The sequence below is a fragment of the Gallus gallus genome, chromosome 9, assembly GCF_016699485.2.
Source record: "Gallus gallus isolate bGalGal1 chromosome 9, bGalGal1.mat.broiler.GRCg7b, whole genome shotgun sequence".
Lineage (NCBI taxonomy): Eukaryota > Metazoa > Chordata > Aves > Galliformes > Phasianidae > Gallus > Gallus gallus.
The window spans coordinates 2,112,987-2,128,836 of NC_052540.1; the positions used below are offsets into that span (position 1 = coordinate 2,112,987).

The window sequence follows — 15,850 nt, forward strand, 5'->3', positions numbered from 1 at the left end:
AATATACAGAGGATCCTCTGATACCTAAAGCTTCCATCACCTTGAAACACCCTTAAGGATCAGATACAGCAGTTATTAACAAGTGACATCTAATCCTATAGTCTTTAATCATGTTAAGTGCCACCTCAACCTAATCTCAATGAACTTTTATAGGACTACTTGTGAGTTATGTATTGTCTTAAAGTTAGAATGAGTGTGTCAGGAAATAAAAGGTAAAGACAGTTACTACACAACCCAATACAGTCGGGCCATAACAAATAGCAAATGAAATGCAAAGAAACTCCCACATTTGTTTTGTCTGACGAGGTATCCAGCTCACCTGATTCCACTGATGGGTTCAGCTGCCACTATTTCCCCCTCCTTTCATATTCACACAAATTCAAGAAAGAGAAAACACAATGAAATGCAGAGCCAAACCTTTCTGTGAGTGCTCGCTGTAATGATGCGGAGCACCATTTCTACTCCTGCAGGCAAGCCTGAGTACAGATGTTGAACTCAAACTGTCTCTCGCAACTGCAGAGGAGTTGGATAGCATCCCATGTTCACTCCTCCTAGCCTTATCCCTATGCTGCCAACAACATGTGCCTGCAATTCCCTTATGATGCTCACTCAGAACAACTTTTGAATAATCCTCAGCTACAGCCCCTATCTTTTCCTACCTGCAGCTGTTTGGTGCACTGCTTATGGAGCCATAGGTGTCAGCAGGCAGCAGCCTGCAGTATTCTTCTCCTCACAGCAGTAAGTACTCCTCACTCTTGATCATGACAGCAAACCACTTCATGAGCAGGAAATTTTCACAACTTTGCCTGCTTTCCTTTCTTATCTGTAGAGGTGAGTAGCCCATTATCATTGAAAGCAGTTGTGGCCATGCCAAAAGCCTGTATCACCACTGCTGCCATTTTTAAAATGTAGTTAAGGCACACTTGACAGAAGATGACAGAAAAGGAGAAGTCGAACCAAAGAAATGTCAAGAAGCAAGTAGTTAAGCTAGCCTTAATTTCAGCACGCTGTCAGCTGAGCTTGAAACCACAATAGTGGATGCAGATGTAATCTGCAGATGTTGCTAAGGTACTTTTCTCTCAGTTGGTTCCCAGAAAAACATGGCATTGTCATATGCTGACAAAGTCATTATTTCTGTCCTTTCACTCCTTCCTGATTCTTTGACCACTAAGTTTCCATATGAGATATTTTTACCCCTGTATGTCTTCTCAGATCCCTGCCATTCGTGATATGAACAACTACATATGAACCAACAAAGAGAAGTCTGTCTAAGTTATTTTCTAACCCTGTAAGTGCAAATGAAGTGGCATTTAAAATAGGTTCCCCTTGTACTCTTCTGATCATCAATATTCCCAACATTTCTATCCTGACCAGAAACCATAATAGAAAGTCTTAGTAATTTTAGGGAAATAACTCATACAGACTTAAAGCCCTAAAGCTCCTTAATTTAGAGTTCTTATGCTTTGCTATGGTTCATATAGTCATTTTCAGTTCTTTCAGATAAGTGCATGGCTGCATTGAGATTTACTTCAGAAGAATCAAGCCCTGCATTACTAAACTGTACATGTTTAATCTTCCACTTGGAAGTCTTCACACAAATAGAGGTATATTAGCATATATCTTCAGCATAGGTCAGGTCTACAGAACAAGAAGTCATCCGCCACTGAACAATTGCCATTCCCCAGTTGACTTACTGCTTTTGTCTTATTTTTTTCCCCTGCAAATCAGCATCTGAGTAACATCCTCTAAACTAAACCCCCTTAGTGATAGGAGGAATAGAGGAATACTGCTGATTAAATTATAGCGTAGTACAGTGCTGCAACAAAATCCACCTTGACCACAAAGGGACACAAGCAGTCTACTGGAACAGTGTAATGCTATGATGCAATGGAAAGCACAGCAATGACAGCAGAGTAACAACACACAAAGCTGCAACAAGTGAGAATAAGCCCAAATGCAGCAGACATAGACACTGGAGGAGGAAAAATAAAATAAAAAATAAAATAAAAAATAAAATCAAAAAGCTGCTTACCATTGCAAGACCTCAGGTAGGCAGAGATCTCCAGCAAGATACTTTTGCCTCCACTGCCAACCCTTAAATGAGGTCTGGGAAGGGATGCATCCTGGCTCCATCCCTTTTGGTCACTCAGGTACATTGCATGCACCTGAGCTCTCCTGGGTTGGCCCTGCCTTCCCACCAGGTGCTCAATCACTGCTTTAGGCTGTGACTTAGCATTTCCACTACAAACAGGTGCAGCCTCCAGCCTGTGGAACAGGAGCCTTAAAGGTGCAGACAGCTCCACACGACTTTAAGATACCCCAGGATGCAGAAAAACTAAAGGGTTTAGATTTGTACCACGGAGATAACCCAGTAAAGATGGACCATAGGCCTTCTGATTAGCAAGAGAACTCCAGTGGTTCATTCTATATGTTATTACAAAGTGTATCTTACTCCTAGGCTGAATTTGCCCTGTTTTTACCTCCTGGACTTGTAATTTCTGTGCATATCTTTTCTTCCTTTTTCTTTTCCTTTTTCTTTTCCTTTTTTGAGTGTTAGCAATGTCTGCTCCCCGAAATAACAATTTATGAAGTCATCAAACAGACTTTAATTCGTCTTTTAAAATGAATGAAATAAAATTCATTTCATCTCTCACTCGAGTACCTTTCTCAACTTTCAGATCCTTCCCTTCACATTTTCCTGAATCACTCCTAGTTTTTCAGCATCCTTTGGGAAGTATAAAATTCCTTTACTCCTCAGAATTTCCTGTAATTTATAAAAATAATAGTAAAAAATAGTAACTTTTTGTTACAATTGGATGAAATCTATGCAATTTTGAAGAATTAATTTCAGTGCTGGGGGTCCCTGCCAAACATGATAGGCAATTTTCTTTCCACAGCCTGCAGTTACAAGTCCAACATTTGTGTTGTGTTGAATTGTTGATTCATATTTGCAGACAGCTTTTCTTGCCAGAAAGGATTAGAGCGCACGCCTACAGCTTCTTCAGCACAAAATGTACTGCAAAAGAATGGGTCCTTTTGTTTTGTTTTGTTTTTAAAGTTAAAAATGATTCATAGCAGAAACATGATGTTACAGAAGGGTGCATGTAGGCTCCTGGTAGGTCACATCCAGCTCCCGGTTCCCTGCTCAGGTCTGCCCACACTCAAGAACAGCTGCTCACAAGAGCTCGGGATAGGAGCATGCTTCCTGATCCCAACATTTAATAACTAAAAGAATATTTTTATTTCAATTACCCTTCTCTCCATCTTATCTTCTATGGGTTTCTAACTACATTGTAAGAAAGGTTCCTGTAAACTCAATTGAGAAAGTAAATGATAATCTTCAAGCCAGAGTCTTTGCTGGCATCCTTAGACGGCCCATCCCTGACCTATTAACACCATTAGGTATCTTTGAAGTATCTTAAGAGATCAAACATAGTTGAATCATAGAATTGTTAAGATTGGAAAGACCAATAAGATCATCCAATCCAGCCATCAACCCATGCCTACAACCACTCTAGACCATGTCACTCAGTGTGACATCTATGCTTGAAAATCTCTGGGCACAGTGACTCCACCACATCCCTGGGCAGCCTGTTACAGTGCCTCACCAATGCCTCAATGACTGAGAATAATTTTTTCCTAATATACAACCTGAATCTCCCCTGGCACAGCATAAGGCCAGTACCTCTTGTCCTATTACTGGTTGCACAAGAGAAGAAGCGAACTGCCACCTCGCCACAACTTCTTTTCAGGGAGTCACAGAGAGCAACAAGGAAGGTCTCCCCTGAGCCTTCTCTTCTCCAAACTGAACAATCCCAGCTCTGTCAGCCACTCCTCCTAAGTCTTGTGCTCCAAACCCCTCACCAGCTTTGTTGCTCTTCTCTGGACATGTTCCAAGCCCTCAATGTCTTCTTTACAGTGAGGGTCCCAAAACTGAACACAGTATCAAGGTGCCGCCTCGCCAGAGCTGAGCGCAGAGAACAATCACTTCCCTGCTCCTGCTGACAACACTATTTCTGATATAAGCCAGATTGCCATTAGCCCTCTTGGCACTTGAGCACACTACTGGCTCACACTTGTATGGTTGTCCACTAGCACCCAAGATCCTTTTCCTCCATGTGTCTTGCCAGCCACTTTGCCCCAAGCCTGCAGCATTGCCTGGGGCTGTTGTGACCGACATGCAGGACCTGGCTCTTGGTCTTGTTAAAGCTCATAAAATTGGCCTTAGCCCATCAGTCCAGATCATTGGGTCTTCCTACCCCCAGGCAGATCAACATCTCCTCCCAACTTGTTGTCAGCAGCAAACCGAGGATGCACTCAATCCCCTCATCCAGATCATCAGTACAGATACTAAACAGGATGGGTTCCAATACTAACCCCTGGGGAACACTACTCATGACTCGTCATCAGCTGTATTTAACTCCATTCACCATAATTCTCTCGGCCTGGCCCTCCTGCCATTTCTTTACCCAGCAAAGACTGTACCTTTCCAAGCCACAGTCTGTTAGCTTCTCCAGGAGAATACTATGGGAGGGAGTGTCAAACTTTGCTGGACTACAACAACAGCCTTTCCCTCATCCACCAGAGGGTCACCTGGTCATAGAAGGCAGTCAAATTAGTAAAGCAGGACCTGCCTTTCATGAGCCCATGCTGGCTGGGCCTTATCTCCCAGCTGTCCCACACACGCTGTGTGACTGCACTCAAGATGGTCTGCTCCACAACACTGAGGTCAGGCTGACAGGCTTGTAGTTCCTTGGATCCTCCTTCTCATCGTTCTTGTAGATGCACATCACACCAGTCATCTCCAGGTCTCCAGTCATCTGGGACCTCCCCATCTGACCAGAACTGTTGCTAAATGATGGAAAGCAGCTTGGCAATCACCTCCACCATCTCCCTCAGTATCCTTGGGTGGGTCCCATCACCCCCATGGACTTGTGACAGTCCAGGTGGAGTACTGTGCCGTGAACTGTTTCCTCCTGAATTGTGGGGGGTTTATTCTGCTCCTCATCCCCATCTTCCAGCTCAGGGAGCTGTGCATCTTGAAGATAACCGATCTGACCACCAAAGAAAGAAGCAAAGAAGGCACTGAATACCTCACCCTTTTCCTCATCTCTGTCAGTAATGTTCCCCACAGCATTTAATAAAGGATGGAGATTCTCCTTAGCCCTTATTCTGTTGATAGTGTATTTATAAAAACATTCTTATTGTACTTCACAGTGCTGGCTTGATTAAGTTCTAGTTGGGCTTTCTGCTTTTTCCTCTGCAACATTCCTGTACTCTTCCCGAGTTGCCTGACCCTTCTTCCATAGGTGGTAAACTCCCTCTTTTTTTTCCCCGAGTTTCAGTGACAGCTCTCTGTTCAGCCAAGCTGCTCTTCTTCCCTGCAATCTCAATGTTTGATATCAAACACTTGCAAATCTGTGCTCAGAAGAATGTTGAGGAGTTGTTCCAGTGATGATGGACAGATTAGTAACATGACTGGTATGATTAAAATTCAGTGGAAGGATAAAGTAACCTCACACAATGAATGAACTGAGTTGTTTAAATCTCACTCTGTGCTTTCCAGACTCTACAGTGATACCTTTCTGAAGCGGGGAAAAGAGCACTCAACACTAAGCCACACCTCCCAATTTCAAAGGCTCCAGCACACAGCTAACTTTGACCTAACTGATCAGACTGCTTTTACTTCAATTTTTATGGTAGATAAAGAGGGAAAGACAGGAGTAAATCCTTCCAGGATGAGACAGCTCAGGGTCTGAAGCAAACGTGTTTCCTTCTGAGGGAGCTTTCACATCTCTACTAACCACCAGAGTTTTCTACTCTTTCCTATTTGGACCTAGTGACCAACTCCGAGTACGTCCTGCTCCCCATCTGCTATCAGAAGGGATTTTCTTGCATTAGAACAGTGGTTGGAGATGTAGGATTTTTATCATGAGTGAGCAATACTGCTCCTTCACACTTCTTCCAGTATTTCTGCAGCTAAGGAGTAATATCCCACAACTCTTAAGAGATGCTGAGACCAACCACCTTCCACTCTTGCCCTAATCCCCTCTACATTTTCATTACAGAAACTTAACAAACTTAAGGAAAAAGGATGATGCTGATCTACGGGAAAGTTATTGTGTTCCTTGCCTTTCTCACTGCATTTTGCAAAATAGGTTGCTGTTTTGCTTTATTGCACTTGTCTTACTAAAATTTCTCATGATTCTAGCCCTACAAACAGCCTCTTGGCTACCAGAGACCCTAAAAGGAGCCACGGAATTCTTGACTGAGCAATCCCCCCAGACAGGGTAGGCCATGTGATATTTCTGATGATTTTGAACCCGCTGGCAATCTTGCATTAGTGCTTAGAGAATTACCCAACACCTAAGAATACAGCAAAGCCTCCCTAATGTGCAGTGACCAAGGGTTGCACTGAAAGCAAACTGGAATTTGTTGGACTGTGTCCGTCCGGCTGGGCTATTTCCCAGCAGTTTGCTCTGAGCTTTGTAACACTTCATACTTATTCACAAATGCACAGCCGTATTTAGAACATTTTTTTTCACAAGTGAGTCACTGCTGGTCTGCCTTCCATTAAAACCTCCCCCAGGTTACATACAGCATTCAGATATTTGCATTGGAGCTGAACGTGTGACTACAGCACATGTAAACTGTCCCAAGCTAGGTCTGGTTTCTGTGCAGTAAAGGTACAGGTTTATGCACGCGTTGTAAGAAAAACACTGAGGAGCTTTGGAATTTGTTTGGTAGCCAGAGTTCATGCAGTGAACTCAGTACCAATGAGGGAAACACCAGGATGGGCACATCTTCTGGGGAAATGTAGCCTTTGTGCTCGATAAAGCAGCATTGGATCACATGGAAAATATGAGGCTCTTCCAAATAGAGGCCTAGATTTGAAAGGATTCAGGGCTTTGGTTTAGCTAAATGTAGAAGTTTTTGGACCACAGGAGCCTCAAGAAAAGGGGAAAAAGAAGAAGAAAAAATATTTTGTGGCAAAGTAATAATTTTTAAGTGCACTCTGATGCTGCTTGCTGCTTGTGGTGGGGTGAGCAGCGTCCTAGCACTGGCACTCACGGCATTGCAGTACATCTGGTTCTTGTCCCACCAAGCCCGAGAGGTGTGAAAATGAAAAATGGCTGTTTCCAAAGGAAGTTCAGCTCAGGTTTCAGCCAGAGGATTGTGATCTGGTCTCACAGCTCTCAGCAGGATGCAACCACTCTGCCTGTGTGTCACTCTTCAGGAGACCCCTGGCCACCTGCTCGAGCATCCATCTTCGCTCCTAGCTTGTTAGAAGTGCCCTGGGATTTGCTGTGGAGGAGTGGCGGTCAATGCACGCTTTGTTCTTCCTCTGTTTTTGAAATCTTCACAATATCTCAGGAGAAAGAGGGAAGGCGTGCAGGTTTCCCCCCACGCTGCTGAGGCCCAGGCCAGTTTTACCTCCCCCAGCCTGCACCTCACAGCACTCCCACCCCAGGCCTGGGCACACGGGAGCAGGGCCTTGAGTTCTGCCCATGGCAGCCCAGGCCTCTTGGAACAGCCATGTCCTGCAGACACTGCCTGATCCCCAGGCACCCGCTGCCCCGCTCTGGGCAGGAGCACACCCCGGCCCTGGGCCTGCTCTGTACTGAAGTATTTAGAAAGTATGACAGTTGTATAGATGTAATTAAAATACTGCTAGCGAAAAGTAAGTTGAGAAGTGCGGTTTTTCAGCTTAACAAAATGAGTTGTCTTCAACTTGCTGAAATGTGGAAGTATTTGTAAATGTACTTACATGTTTTCCCTCAGAAAGATAAGACAAGTATAATGTGCGTATATACTTAGTTTGAGTTGAGCTTCAGTCTTCAACCTGCTCTCTCTTATGCCAGATTTAACCCTCGTTGTTTTCCTTGTTTCATCACACAGTTACAAGTAATGAAGACGCAACACTTAAAGATGTGCCTGGAAGTGAAAACTTCCTTCGAGGAGCCGACTTTCTCCTTTGGGAAGCACATCATGCAAGGTAAGGGAGAGCTTTCGTCAAGCTCTAGGTCAGGACTGATGCCTTAGAGAGGCCAGAACTTCCCTTCCTCTTACACATGGCCCTTCTCAAAGCAGTGAGTGCCTACGTTTAGAAGTTAATCTACTTTCCGAATGGCATACGCTTGATAATCGCCTAACTTCCTCAGGATAAAATTAGAGTGCATAGTATTCTGATCTCAGTATTCAGATTCTCCCAGTGCTAATTGGCTGATGTACCAGGTTATGTTGCAGAGGAAAAGAATTAGAGGATAGTGCCTGTATAAGCCTCTGATGTAGGCTGGGGATTTAAAATAATACATAAACTCTTCCAAAGCAGTAGATCCTTTTTCATTGAATGGTAAATTTTCAGTGCTGGATAATAGTGATCCGTTAGCGTCTTATAAAACAATAAAGTGATGTTGATTAGAGGCCAAACATAACATAGAATCCAAGTGACTTTAATACATAATGTAACCAAAATACACATGGTAACTAAAATATAATACATAAAGCATATATACATTGAATGTGATATATGAAAAATAGTTAACAAAATATGTTAAACATAGCATATGTATCATAATTACATATTCATATATGTGTGGTATATTTTATTCATGTGCTACTCAGATTTTTCTAAACAATACATGCTTCCCATTTCTTCCCTATTCTTGACCTCGACAAGTATGCATGAACCCTCTTTTTAGGTGTGTACACATAAGGTGTGCGCACGTATGTTTTATCCTCCAAAAGTCCCACTGCTCTATATCCTTTCCATTATGTAAAAGTCGGAATATGTATCATTATTCTCTCTTAGATATCCCTGTCACACATCCTGTGCATTTCCTGCACATCATAAGGATTTACGATATCTTGCCACCAAACAACCCAACCTACTTAAAACAATTCTACCTTTTAAGTGGAACAAGAGAATTACTGTAGAATTTTTTGCTAAGTTCACATCACTTATCTTTGTCTGGAGTACCCAAACTCCATATCATACTCTGCTTTTGGAAGGAACAGAAGATCCTGGCAGTGTGTGTATGTGGGATATTTCTTCCTACATTTTTCCCAGACATTTTTGCTGGTATGAGATGATTTACACTCTGGTTCCTTAAAGCAGTATGCATTCAGCTCACTCACAGCAGTAAGTAGGGTTTTATTAAGTACAATAAAGTACCTGATACTTCAGGACTGAAGTCTACATCTGAGTGCTGGGAGTTCCAAAAACCTCTGAAAGTTGAGTGAACTCTGCATTAAAGAAGCAATGTCAAGGCTTTAGTAGAAAATAGCATTTTAAAAATAATCCTTCTCGGGATATTCTTCTACATTTTAGTAAACCATGAGAGGGAAAAACCCTGTTTTCCTCTTTCAGATCTGTCTTTAGTACATAGTTATTTTCCTTTCTTAATTATTATTCTCATGTTACATGTGCACATAACTGCTCACTGCTTCCATTCTTGTAAAAACAGGAGAGGGAAGAGATGAGAAATTTCATATCTGAAATCTTGTAATTATAAATGTCTGTGCAATTTTTTTCATCATTTATCTTAATTTTCTGTATTATTTCCTGTATGATCATCTGTAAGAAGAGAGTTGGTGAGCAAAGTTAATGAAGACAGGGAGAATAGCATTGTAATTCCAAAAGGAAAGAGGTCACCTGCATAGGGGACAATGTTCTGTGCAGGCCACTTGGGTACTTATGTGTGAGGATAAAGCAGCCAAGACCAGATTAGACGTGGGGTATGAAAATAACTGTGCTGTCAAACTGACTCCAGCCACGTCTTTACAAAAAAAAATGAAACTTGTGTTAATAATGTGTCTTACCCAGTTCTTCCAGACTGGTTTATCACTTGGAAAAAGAAGGCAGCTGTTTTCTGGGACATAAACAGACTGTTTTCTCTCCTTTAAAACAAGGTCAACTAAGTTCTGTGTTAATTCGCCCATTTTTAGTTCACCATTTATGTTCACTATTTCTGCTACATGATAAATGCATGTGTTTGGACAGTATAGGACATACTATATTATTCTTACTGGTATTTTGTTTGGGTATTTTCAGAATATCTTTCCCCAAGAAGTAAATCTTGCCACAGTAATGGAGAGTGCCATCTACAGCTCTGTTGCTTTAAGGTGACGAAACGGTTGCCATGAAATATACAAAGCATTTCTGTAAAATTCAAGAACAATTATGGCAATGAAAAATAATTATACTTCCTTAAAATGACTTTCCAAGTGAATGATCATTCTGCATATATCTGTGTATTAAAATATAGTGACATTTTCTGTTGTCATGTGGCAAAATAAGACAGAAATACACTGTTTTTCTTAAACCTTCTTGTCATGGCACAACTAACTCCAAAATCCTACTTTTTTGTTGTTTTCAGAAGAGTATTATTTACCATCCATCTGCAAACATGGTTTCAAGGGCATGAAGTTGTCAGGAAGCAATAACTGCTTAGACAGGCTGGCATCACCAACTGCTGTGACACCACTGGTGGGATTTCTAGAGAAAAGTCCCGTTGAGTTCGACATTGATGCAACGTCCTTGTTATTTTGTCATGCAGTATAATACGTAGAGGTGGGCTGCATCCATATCTACAAGTGGGTTCTTCAGCAATCACCTGCAATACAAGCAAAAACATCCTAAATGTTTGCATATTTGTCATAGAATCTCAGAATCCTTAGAGTTGGAAGGGACCTTTGAAGGCCATGTAGTCCAACTCCCCTGCACTGCACAGGGACACCACAGCTGGATCAGGTTGCCCAGGGCCTGATCAGCCTGGCCTTGAAAGTCTCCATGGATGGGGCATCCACCACATCTCTGGGCAACCTGTGCCAGTGCCTCACCACCCTCACTGTAGAAGACTTTTTCCTTATATCCAACCTAAATCTCCTCTCTTTGAGCTTGAAGCCATTTCTCCTTGCTCTATCACCACAGACCCTGCTAAAGAGCCTGTTCCCTCCTTTCCTGTAGCTCCTCTTTAGATACTGACAAGCCAATTATTTCTGATATTTTAATTAACAACATATTGCTGAAGGAATGAAGAAGGGAAAATGAATGAAAATGGGATCAGACACTGGCTACCGCTAGAGTGATACTTTGTTGATTCAAAGTGAGTAGTATTTCAGCCACATAAAACAGCAACATCTAGTACGAAAACCCACCTCTTCCCGGACATAGGTTAATATTTTATTAGCATCAAGTTATCTACTGTCGTAACATTCACTGAGCATATGCTAACAGAGCAGAGTGCAGTGCTGTGAAGTGTCCAGATCCCTTCCTGTCACATCTGTGTCTCTGCTGCTGGCTTTGACAGCAGTGATGTAGAAACAAAGCAAATAGATGTGGAGGGAATACATGTGTTCTTCTCTGGAGTCTTTAATGCATGCTCTTCCAGGAACCTCTGCCCAGTAGAGTCCTTTGCAAGGGCTGCTCAGTGACTGCTGCATGGGTGGGAAGGCATGCACTGCAAGAAGCTCAGGGTTAGATGTGGCATGAGGGATTCAAGAGAGCCGCTATAGCTGTACTCCAAATAACATCTAAAGAGCTCCTAAGTTCCAGTATACCAGAGACACCCATCATTGCTTATTTGTTATTTTTTAAAAGTACCTAAGGTGGGTCCTTAGCAGGAATTGTCTGCAGAAAGAATAGGCTCATCCTTTTCTTCATTGCCTCATGCTTGGGGTCCTCTGTGTGCCACCACTCTACCAGCTCTCCTAGGCAGCATCATAACCAGCTCCTGGAGTGATGGCACATCCCAGTGCCTGGGAGCAGCCATGGCCCTGTCAGCCTCAGGAACACTTCCCAAGGCAGGCAGAGTCCTAATCCTCTGCGAATCTCAGACATGTACATTGCAGCACTATTTGGCTGGCTAGCACAGCAGTCCTTGACCCGATGGCTGATTTCCCATGGGTTAAAAGGATCGGTGAGTCCATTTCGTACCCAGCCCTCTGCAGTGAGCCTGGAAGCTGCAGAAGCACTGCCAGCTCCTGCTGCTGAGGTGCAGGGTGCCATGCAGGACACAAAGTGCCGGCAGAACTCTGACACCAAGCGGCTGCTCGCTCAGCTTCCAGACCCCGCAGTGCAATCTCTGCGTATCTCTGCTATAGAGGCCTCAGGGGGGCCTCGTTGCACGATTTTTATATAATAGATATGTTTAAGTCATTGGGCTTCGTATGTCCGGAGTGATGAAGCCAGACCAGCTGGGGGTAGCCTCTCGAGTTCTGTCACTCCTTGGAGTACATTTTCTTTCCCATGCCCCAGACATTCAGAATGCCTGCCAAGAATGAGAGCTTTGGCACCTGAAAATCCTCACATAACTGGAATTCTGCCATTCCCTGGAAAAAAAAAAAAACAAGGAGGTTTAGCGTGTGTCTGGAAAAATGACCTGAAAAGCTGCTAAGTGCAAAGGCATTCTCATCTGCTGGAATCGCTGTGGTTTCTTTCCAAGTACTCTGCTATGTTCGCAGTGTGTGTCCTGCCTTCAGGAAGGTATTTTTCCATCAACTCATAAAGTAGTGGAGTTTGAAGATCTCTAAAGCGTCGTCTGCTCTGAAAATTCTCACTAAAGCCCTGTTGCTCTGGTGAAACATCCTCTTTACAGTGAGGTAAGTAAGATTCAGGGTCACCATCAGAGTCGTTAATGGGATAACGTGTGTGTGCTGCTGGGACGTGCTACTTGGGAGCCCAGAAGGCAAGGCCAGGAGGTCATGCAAAGTGTGAGAGGTGTCCGTGATGGTCTGAATTGCCATGAAATCAGTACTTTGCCTGTGATCACTGAAAAAATCTGACAACATCTGTGACAACCTTGGCCTTCATGAGAATACAGAAAGGGTTCTAAGAGTACAGCATTCCAATGCACGTGTGTCCTTTTTCTAGCTGTGTCGTATGGGGCAGACTGGCTCGTGTAGCATCGCTCAGTTGAGGCAGGAATGGCTGCCCTTCATGGAGCAGTGTATTATCAGCTCGTGAGCACAAGGTGGCACAGCAGAGTAGGACTACAGTCTGATGAACAAGAAAGGAAGGCGGGAGGTGGGATTCGTGTTGCAGTGTCAGTCATATCCCAGCTGTCCCTGCAGATTAAAACTGTGGGATATTCTCAGTGATGTCCCAGCTCTCAGTCTTTTCTTTTACAACCACGTTTTAAGATTTATCTTGTTTCTGTTTTGTTTATTGCTGGAATTTCTAAGCCTCGCTGTACATCCTTGGAATGTCTTCAATTGTTTTATTTTTTTGCATCATCTAGTTCTTCCAGAGGTTGGCTACGGAGCATAACACGATCTAATCCTATGTTTGCTGCAGTGGGATACTGGCCCTTTAAAGCCAGAAGGGATGTTTTGCAAGATCGGTTGCTCATCTGCCTAAGGGAGTCTGCTTAAAAACATTTGATGTAGTCTCTGCTAGAGAGAAGAGTGTCTTGGGAGCTATTAACCTCAGGGGCAAGTTAGAATGGAGGGCCACAGATCCCTTTAAGGGCATAGGATGAATGATCTTATGGTGGGGTAATATAAGGTTTCTCTTTCTCTCATCTGGGACAAAGGTATGTCAGTGTTCTGAACCTCGAGTGATGAGATGAGTGAAGAGTTAACCAGTTAGGTGAAGGAGGACTGAGCTAACATGTGCTCTGTGAGCTAGGAGAAAAGCCTGCTGACTGCAGCTGAAGGGGAGCAGGGGGTGACATTCTAAATTGAGCAATTCAGGAATGGAAAGAGGAATCGAGGCAGGCCCTTTGCAGGAGTTACTTCTACCATGGAGGAACGCCCTGAAGCATTCTTCGTCTAGCCTGGCCATTTGGATTGCTGTAACCTTGATGCCAAGGTTATTTAATAGCTCTGCTTCAGCATTCTCACGCAGAGCTGATTGTTCCAGCTGGTTACGTAGGCTGGAAGTTAGCTGGGAATTTTTTCTTGGAATGACTTGCAGGTGGACAATAAGCAGCTTTTCAAATCTTGTGAATGCTATGAGAATTCACTTTTAATGGAAAAAAAAATCCACTATCCATAAAAATAGGAAAAATGCATGGTTTCCTAGATTGCAATACTTGCCCATTAATAGTACAGAATTGATCAGAAGCATGAGGCACAAAACAGATAATCTATTTCAGCAGTCTGCCATGGAGTTATTCAGAAACTCCCATGAAAGAATACATGTCTGAAACACCATCATCACTAATTGGCCCATTTTTAAAACAGCAAAATATTTAGCAGGAAGGATTTTCATTTCCCAGCCAGCTCAGTTCCTCAGGGTGTGTGTCATTTCTGAACAGTGCCTTGAGCACCCTACTGCCCACTGATAAAAGTAAGTGTTGTGACTGTTGTTTGGAAGCACAACGTGTAGGAAACTTCCCATAACACTGGCAGTACTAGGTTGGATTGTAGTAATGGCTCCAAACTGCGCCAGGGAAGGTTCAGGCTGGACGTTAGGGAATATGCTTCTCTGAAAGGGTGGTCAGGCACTGGAATGGGCTGCCCAGAGAGGTGGTGGAGTCACCCACCCTGGAGGTGCTCAAAGAACGTTTGGATGTTGTGTTGAGGGACACCGTTTAGTGAGAACCATTGGTGACGGGTGGATGGTTGGACTGGGTGATCCTGTGGGTCTTTTCCAACCCTGGTGATTCTATGATTGTATTTTCTAGGCAGAAGAAAGAAACATCTATAGCACAAAGGGTATGACTGTACTACTGAATGTTCCATGACCCAGCTGGGCACAGATCAGCATGCTGGAGTGTGACCTGACAGCAACGTTGCCAGAAGCCACCTGTGTAGGAAAGACAATCTGCCACTCTCAGGGAATCAAGATTCTGTGCTGTGAAAACATTTTCTGCTGTTATAAGCTGCATCTGCCAGAGAATGCTGCGCCAGCATAACGTCCTGCATGCTGTAAAACATAATACCTGTGCTGACAAAGCACTGCCCCAGCCTAAGCTGCTCACTCTTCCTTTCCTCATTCTACACAATAGAAAAGGCACAGAAAGATGAACTGCTTCTTTGCTGGAGAATCTCAGTCACACAGTCATAATTGGGTCCCTGTTTGTACTGCTGGGAACCAGATCTGTTTCTGTTTGTCCCCATAATTCGGTGACGGATTGCAAATGTTCCCTGCCTTTCTTAACTGCATCTCATGTAGTTCACCCGAGACCAGGAGGTTTCTCTGCCTTCATGACTGTTTTCCTTCTCTGAGTCTTTTCTTTCTGCAGACACATCCTAAAAAATTTCAGACCAGAAGGAGAATTAGTAGTAGTATTTCATGAGCGTGTAAGCAAGCAGGATTATCACAATGTGATAATATAACTGATATATTAGATAGAATCTTCCCCTGCTCCATCCCAGCCCATTTTTAACCCCAAATGACTTGAACATCATTCTAATGTGTTTTTCCTGGGAGAAATAGTGTCTGAGCTTTGCTGTGCTTTCATAGGTACCCAGCTGTCCCTGTAAGTTACAATATCATCACATACTCAGTGCACATGATTACATGGGCAGGATCAGGCTGTCAGAATTTGTATCTGTAATCTCTGGTTCCAAATGAAGTTTGCTGTTGTGCTGTTTGCAGCTTGTTCCCATCCTCATTGTCTGCTTCACAGCTCACGTTCATCCTCTGAGTCAAGGTCACAGACAGTCTGAAAATCAATTTCCCATGCCTCCATTCTGCCTTCCTCAACCTTAATTCTTATCTCTACGAAAGAGCTGCCAGCACAGACCTAATATCTGATGCACTGGAACAAGTTCACACGTGCAAAATCTTTGCCAAATAGGAGCCCTATAATTAAATAGTCTGTAAATAATCTCTTTTTCTAGCTATCACGAGCATTTCAGATTATTTATACTGGATACTCATTCAAATCTTGTCAGTGCT

General features: G+C 43.3%; 1 protein-coding gene across 3 annotated transcripts in view; it reads right to left on the reverse strand.

Annotated features, from left to right (window-relative positions):
• Positions 1-8,432: 8,432 nt before the first annotated feature.
• Positions 8,433-15,850, reverse strand: part of AMER3 (APC membrane recruitment protein 3) — a 35,206-nt gene continuing 27,788 nt past the window's right edge. For all 3 annotated transcript variants that reach the window (XR_001463841.4, XM_004936973.5, XM_040706025.2), the window contains exon 3: positions 8,433-10,616. The gene's annotated coding sequence lies outside the window, so the exon portion shown is untranslated. The remainder of the gene's footprint in view (positions 10,617-15,850) is intronic.